The sequence below is a fragment of the Cherax quadricarinatus genome, chromosome 19, assembly GCF_038502225.1.
Source record: "Cherax quadricarinatus isolate ZL_2023a chromosome 19, ASM3850222v1, whole genome shotgun sequence".
NCBI lineage: Eukaryota > Metazoa > Arthropoda > Malacostraca > Decapoda > Parastacidae > Cherax > Cherax quadricarinatus.
The window spans coordinates 29,356,939-29,364,224 of NC_091310.1; the positions used below are offsets into that span (position 1 = coordinate 29,356,939).

The 7,286-nt window shown below is 38.1% G+C and overlaps 1 protein-coding gene across 1 annotated transcript in view; it reads right to left on the bottom strand.

Annotated features, from left to right (window-relative positions):
• Nucleotides 1-7,286, bottom strand: part of LOC138852929 (sorbitol dehydrogenase-like) — a 614,649-nt gene that overhangs the window by 123,729 nt on the left and 483,634 nt on the right. The window lies entirely within an intron of this gene.

Genomic DNA, 7,286 nt, shown 5'->3' on the forward strand with positions numbered 1-7,286 from the left:
TCTCAATGTCTCAACGGACATTTCGTCCACAGGATTTGTCTTAAAAGATCCTGCCTCATGGCCAAATGTAATCCCAGATTCTCTACATAATGCTTTCATTGCAGAAAACTTCAGTCAAACTCTGAACATTGACTTTAGGAAATCAGCAAGGATTTATGATGATGGAAGTCGTCGTTGTTTAAAGTCATCTATGTTTTATAGGAAGCTTGCAAATTCAGAAACTGTGAAAAGATCATGGATGGTATACTCTGAAAGCTCAGGAAAAGTGTACTGTTCAGCATGCAAGCTATTTTCTACCAAAGAAAATGCCTTCACACAGGGGTTCAATGACTGGAAAAATTCCAAGCGTTTCGAGGAACATGAAAACAGCACCTCTCACAGGAGCTGCATTTTAGCCAGTGTATTTCATGCACAGAAAACAGGCTTATTGGATTCTCATTTGGAAAATCAAACTGAAAAAGAGCGCATTTATTGGAGAAAAGTTCTAGAAAGAGTTGTTGCTGTTGTTAAATTCTTAGCTCTAAGAGGACTTGCTTTCCGTGGAGAAAATGAGGTTTTTGGTTCGGAAAACAATGGTAATTTCCTAGGGATCATAGAACTGTTAGCACAATTCGATCCATTCTTAGCAAATCATGTGTCACGCCTTGGGAATGCAGGAAGAGGCACTGTATCTTACATGTCATCTACTATATGCAATGAATTTATTGAACTGATGACTAAGAAGGTCCTCAATAACATCACAGCAGCTGTGAAAACTGCAAAATACTTTGCAATAAGTGTAGATTCAACACCAGATATTTCACATACAGATCAATTGACATTCATTGTTCGCTTTGTCGACTCCAGTGGTAAGCCTGTAGAGCGCTTTATATTATTATTACAATCAAGGGGGAAGCGCTAAACCCGGAGGATTATACAGCGCCTGGGGGGGGATGTGGAAGGCATTCAGGCTTAATTTGGGGAACGAGCACAGATCCAATTCCCTAAATCAAGAGCCCCTCACCAACATCAAGGAACCTTCCTTGAGGGGAGAGCGCTTTATAAAATTCATTCCTCTTTCAGGCCATGATGGAGAAACAGTGATGAATGTAGTACTGGATACTCTGCTTGAACATGATCTCTCTATTATGGATTACCGTGGCCAGAGCTACGACAATGCAAGTAACATGTCGGGTAACTATAATGGATTGCAAGCCCGTATCAAGCAAATGAACCCACTTGCTGAATATGTGCCCTGCTCAGCACATTCTCTTAATCTTGTTGGGTCATGTGCTGCGGAGTGTTGTGTCGCTGCAGTTTCATTTTTTGGACTTTTACAAGCACTCTTTAATTTTTTCTCTGCTTCAACGCATCGGTGGAGTATACTCAAGTCAACCATTCATGGAGATGTCATCAAATCATTATCAACAACAAGGTGGTCAGCACAGCATGATGCAACACATGCTTTGAAAGACAGTTTTGCTGAAATACGTTCTGCTTTGATCCAAATAGCAGAGGATGAAGACCAGACAGCAACTACAAGAAGCGAAGCAGCCAGCTTAGCATCAAAATTGGAAGATTTTGAATTGGCCTTACTCTGTGTGCTTTGGGACTGTATACTGGAACGGTTAAATGCCACGAACAAGACACTTCAGAAAATTGAAATTGAAATGGCTACTTGTGCTAACCTCTATGCAGGCTTAGTGGAATTCGTAAGCTCACTTCGTAATGATGAAGCTTTTGAAATGTTTGAAGAGAAAGCTAAACTGCTGGTGAAAGACTACAGTTACCGGGCTGATCATCAGCGGTCAAGGAAGAGGAAACGCAATTTTGAAGAGCCGGACAATGAAATTGTGTTGCTACCAAGGCAGAAATGTAAGACAGCTACATACTTCGTCATTCTGGATTCACTGATTACAGAATTGGTGAAAAGAAAAGAAATCTACCAGAATCTCAATGACAAGTTTGGATTTCTGTTCAAAATTACTACTATGCCAGATGCAGAATTGAGAGAAGCTGCATTAAACTTGCAACAACACCTTTCAGCAGATGTTCAGGACACATTTGTTGAAGAAATAGTTCATTTTTCTGGGTATATGAATCAGATTAAAGCTCCACTTGAAAAATGTGCGCCCTCAGCTGCTTTGAAACATTTAAGAAATGCAGGTATCTCAGAAACCTTCCCTAATGTTGACATAGTGTACCGCCTTTACCTAACACTTCCAGCTCCTAACTGTAAAGGAGAACGTTCATTTTCTGTTTTGAAAAGAGTGAAAAACCTGCTCCGTTCAACAATGAGCCAAGACAAATTGTGTAACCTAGCCTTGTTGACCATTGAGTCTGATCTAGCAAGAAATATTGATTTTCAGAATATAGTTGATGATTTTGCCAATATGAAATCCAGAAAAAAGTTTATTTAAGAAGTGCCTGTGAATATAAACAATTCTTTATTTTCTTGAGTTTATATGATTTGATAGTCTTATGCATGATGCAATGACAACAATAATGGTCAGTGATTTATAAAGGGAATAATAGTGCTGTAGTGGTTATGCTGAATATAATAGGTACATGATGTCACTACTTTAATAGCCTAATCTAGTAATACTATGCTGTCTTGAGTTTATTCTCTTTAAAATGCATGATTTAACAAGATAGTTATAATGGCTGTTGGTAAATGGTTTTGGTTGTCTTGATGTACTTTCCCTATTAAATTTAATCTAAATAGCCAGAATGTATTTAATTAGACCTTAAACAGGCTCACACCGACCCCCCCCCCCAAGCTGGAAGGGGTCGCTTTGCTTACCCGTAACTCAAAAGGGCCCCGCCAATCTGAATAGCCTAGGACCCGGAGACTTCTTAATCCGGCCCTGTGTGTCGTGCCGAATATGTAAAACTGGTCAATTAGCAAGAACTCATTTAAAATTAAGTCCCTTCTGAAATTTTCTCTTATACGTTTAAAGATATATTTTTTTTATTAATGTTAATGTAAAATTTTTTAATTTTACACCAAAAGAATCTTAGAAAACTTACCTAACCTTATTATAACAAGAACAATTTATTTTAGCCTAACCCAACTAAATATATTTTAAATACGTTTACAATAATTTAGTACTAAACAAACACAATCAAATATATTTTTTTCGTTAGGTTTAGAAAGATTTTGGCGAAATTATTGCATACACAAATTTTCACTTGTCCTAAATGGCAAGATGAGCGTTGCTATTTAAGCCAAGATCGCAAGTTCTGCCTATTCGGCACGACATATATGTATATATATATATATATATATTTTGTATTTTATGACTTCCTATTAAACTTTAAAACTTTATTTTGATTCTTGAACATATTCTTTTACTTCAAACTTGCTCTTGTATCTTTAATTTTCTCTTGGGTTTTAAACTTTCTCTCAGATCTCTCGGGCTTCAACCTTTCATCAGATTTTAAACATTCTCCTGGACTGTTAAAAAAGTTCTTTAAATTCTCAGTTGTACTTTTAAGGTCATAGAGCACCGTGGGGGGGGAGGGGGAGTGAGGTGTAGAAAGTAATCAGGGTTGAGGAAGAGTAAGAGTTCTCCAGTTCCGTGGAACAAGAGCCTTTCAGTGTAAATGTACCCCTTTGAAGGAAATAGTCTCTAAAATCATCTTGGGTGAATCTTAATATAAAATGGTTTTGACGTTATATAAATAAAACAAAAGATGCAAGTGCAACATTTGGGCATTTTTACTGTGGAGACGTTTCGCCCACCAGTGGCTTTAATAATCCAGTACAGATAATACTGTAGACGGTGGAAAGTATGAAGTATAACAATGGAGTGATCATCTGAAACTATTACTTCACATCTTCCACCGTCAGTGGTGGGCGAAACGTCTCCATAATAAAGATACCCAAGTGATGCACAATTGTCTCATTCATTTACTTGTCGGATTAGTATATAATCTTGACATTAATGTAGACGCAATGTTCTAAAATTATTCTCATAGTGCCCTTGTATTTCATAAGATTTACATTGCACTTCCTCTCTTATCACTTACTCTATTAATAACTTTTTATTTTGGTGTGTAGATTAGTTATCTGTAGTATCTTGCATGGATAGAGAGGCAGTCTCAAAAGTTTCTGTTGTCCAGTCCATGTGAGCAGTAATTAATCTCTGTGTTTTGCATCTTATATCTCGTTCTGAAATGAGATGTGAGGACAGAACAGCATTGTAAACGAAAGAGCACAAGTGAAGTGTACCAACACTGTCATGGCTCCTCATGTCTTAAAAATTATGCTAATTTGCAATGTCATCGTCCTGACCCAGGCTACAACGTTAAGTCGTCTGTCATTTATATTATTTCATTGTTTATCTGTTTCTTCTCTTTTATTAACAAATCTGACCGAATTTTATATCCTGTACATAACTGGATCAAGTTCTTCGATTTTTCTGTATCGAAATAATTATCACCGTTAATCCTCATGTTATTTTCAGTTCCCAAGATTTAGTTTTATCCAGTTATATTTTTTTCTTAGTGAGGCAGCACTCGTGCTTTCAAAATATAACACGAAATTATTGTTTGTGTTGTTGTTTGTGTCTACTGCAACGAGGCACTACCAGGTACCCTGGTAGTGCCAGGTACCCTGGTAGTGCCAGGTACCCTGGTAGTGCCAGGTACCCTGGTAGTACCAGGTACCCTGGCAGTGCCTCATTGGTTGGTTGGCTAATTGAGTCTAAAATGGGGGTTAAAGTAAACTTAGTGTATCTACACTGAGATACACTCCTCTCAGTGAACAGTGCCTACACTGAGATACACTCCTCTCAGTGAACAGTGCCTACACTGAGATACACTCCTCTCAGTGAATATAACCTTGGTAAGGTGATACTACACGGACTATCAATTGTCACCTGTTAAGTTTCAGTTATGTACCTATATATAACCTTGAGTGCCTTGTAAAACAGAGCATTACAATGCATACAGATTAAATTTGGTTTCGTTTGTTATTACTCTTTGTGATCTGTTTGTTAGAAAATTGAATATCGCTGTTTACTACTTTATCCGCAGTACTTTTTCCTCTCATTTCATGAACTATCTCATAATGATTGAATTTGTTATGTGATTCTGCAAGGTTGGTACTGTGCTTTGCATTTCTTTTCCAGTACTTTGGCGATAATGTTATAGTGATCTCATAGTTTTAGCATTAATACCGAAGCAGTGAGGCAAAAAATGCAAAACACAGGTTAGGTTAGGCAAGATTCTTCAGGAAACTTGACTAGTGTTTTTTGACGCAGGTTTTAATTATATGATGACTCGCCACTGGAACTTTTGGTCATCTGACCGAGGCTTTTTGCTGGCTTACCGTCCACCCCTTTAAATATTAAAACCTGATGGGTTTATATTCTGAAAAAAATATTAAGAGTATCATAGATTTACCAAAGTATCAGTAAGTTAACCTTGCAACTGACTTGTAAAGGTTTATATTATATAACTTGTGATATTCCTGATTATTATTATTATTATTATTATTATTATTATTATTATTATTATTATTATTATTATTATTATTAAAGGAGTCATACAGTAACTGTTGAATGGAAGATCATCAACTTGATCCAAGGATGTCATGTAGGGGGGTATTGGATGGATTAATAATTGGGGAATATGTGAGTAACCTGGGAGGAAGTAGGCAGGAGACAGGCAGGCGAGGTGGTAGGAGAGATGATTAGCGGAGGTCGGTAAGTAATGTGAGGTCATTGGTGACTACACCTTCACCTCTCATTACTCTACCTACCACTCCACTCACCCTCTCACTACTTGAAATAAAGTAATGAATAAAAGAGCAAATAACGGGGACAGTGAATATTACTATTCTACTCAAACAGTTTATTATTAAGTCCTTGTGTACAATAATATATTTGGGAACAGGAGAACATTATTGTGGTTTAGATAAATGGGGTGGTACATATAAGCAGTGAGACGGGGAATACAATCAACTTGACGAAAATGAATATAACTTGCAATATAGTTCAGAGGACAGTTCACCACAGGAACTAAGCCACAGGTCCCAAGACCTACACAGCACGAGTACTGCTCCAAGCCAGTACTCTGCCCAAAGTCTCCAACAGTCTCCTCCAGAGATTTCAGCAGCCTTCTCCGGAGCCCTGCACCCCAGCAGCAGCCCCTCTCGAATCTCCTGCTCAGAGCTCTGCACACAGCAACAGCTCCGCTCCCCTCGAAATCTCTCTGCTCAGTTGTTACTTGGGCTTATATTGTCCCGAGAGCAACCCCCACAATGGGGTGTGCACTACGTGTTGCGACCTGACGCCGAAATCTGACGCCAGTGACGAACAAAGGAGCTGAGGCTTAAGCCGAAAAGGTGTGGCTAATAGCTATTTGCCAAGGCAAGGTGTGACCATATAATTAGGTCTCCCTAGAGACCTCACAAGCCCAGCTGAACTGCATCACGAGGAAGGAGAGGACAGCTTCATTTTCTTGAATCAGGAATCTTTCACCAACATTAAAGTACCTCCACATCTACCCTACAGGGGCTCTAATCTATCAACTTTGTGAAGTGCGGAATGATAGACTTGGTTGGTTGGTTGGTTGGTATATGGGGTTTCAAGCCTGTCTACTACACGAGGGTTGATACGGCTACATGTCACTTGGTCATCACCAAACAATGCTTCAGTACCTATTTTTTTCAGTATATTTGCGGATTATGTAAAAAAAATCTGATCTAAAGTGGGAATTAATATGATTATAAAATTTTAGAAGTATTTAGATAACAGTTGGTTAAAAAAAGTATTTGATAGAATTTTATGTTGATAGATGTTATATAATTAGATATGTTGCCACATAGAGAAATATATAGTGCATTTTTTTAACAATTACTTTATATGCGTCAGAGATAAGGATGCTGAGAAAGTCTGACCAGTGTATGGATGAGGAGGAGGTTGTGGGTGTACCACTGACTGAGGAAGATGGTACACCACTGACTGAGGAAGATGGTACACCACTGACTGAGGAAGATGGTACACCACTGACTGAGGAAGATGGTACACCACTGACTGAGGAAGATGGTGTACCACTGCCTGAGGAAGATCTCTCAGGGAAGACACTAAACACAACCATGAATTACAACGAAGATACTCAACCCACAGGCAAGGATGAAAGGTGACGAGAGATCCATGTAGCTGGTGCACTCTTATGTGCCGCACTGTGTTTGTTATTAGTAGCAATAAGAATATTATATTTTTAGTATTAGTGTTATATTATTATTACTATTGTTATTATTAACATTGTCATTATTATCATATTTAATATTATTATAA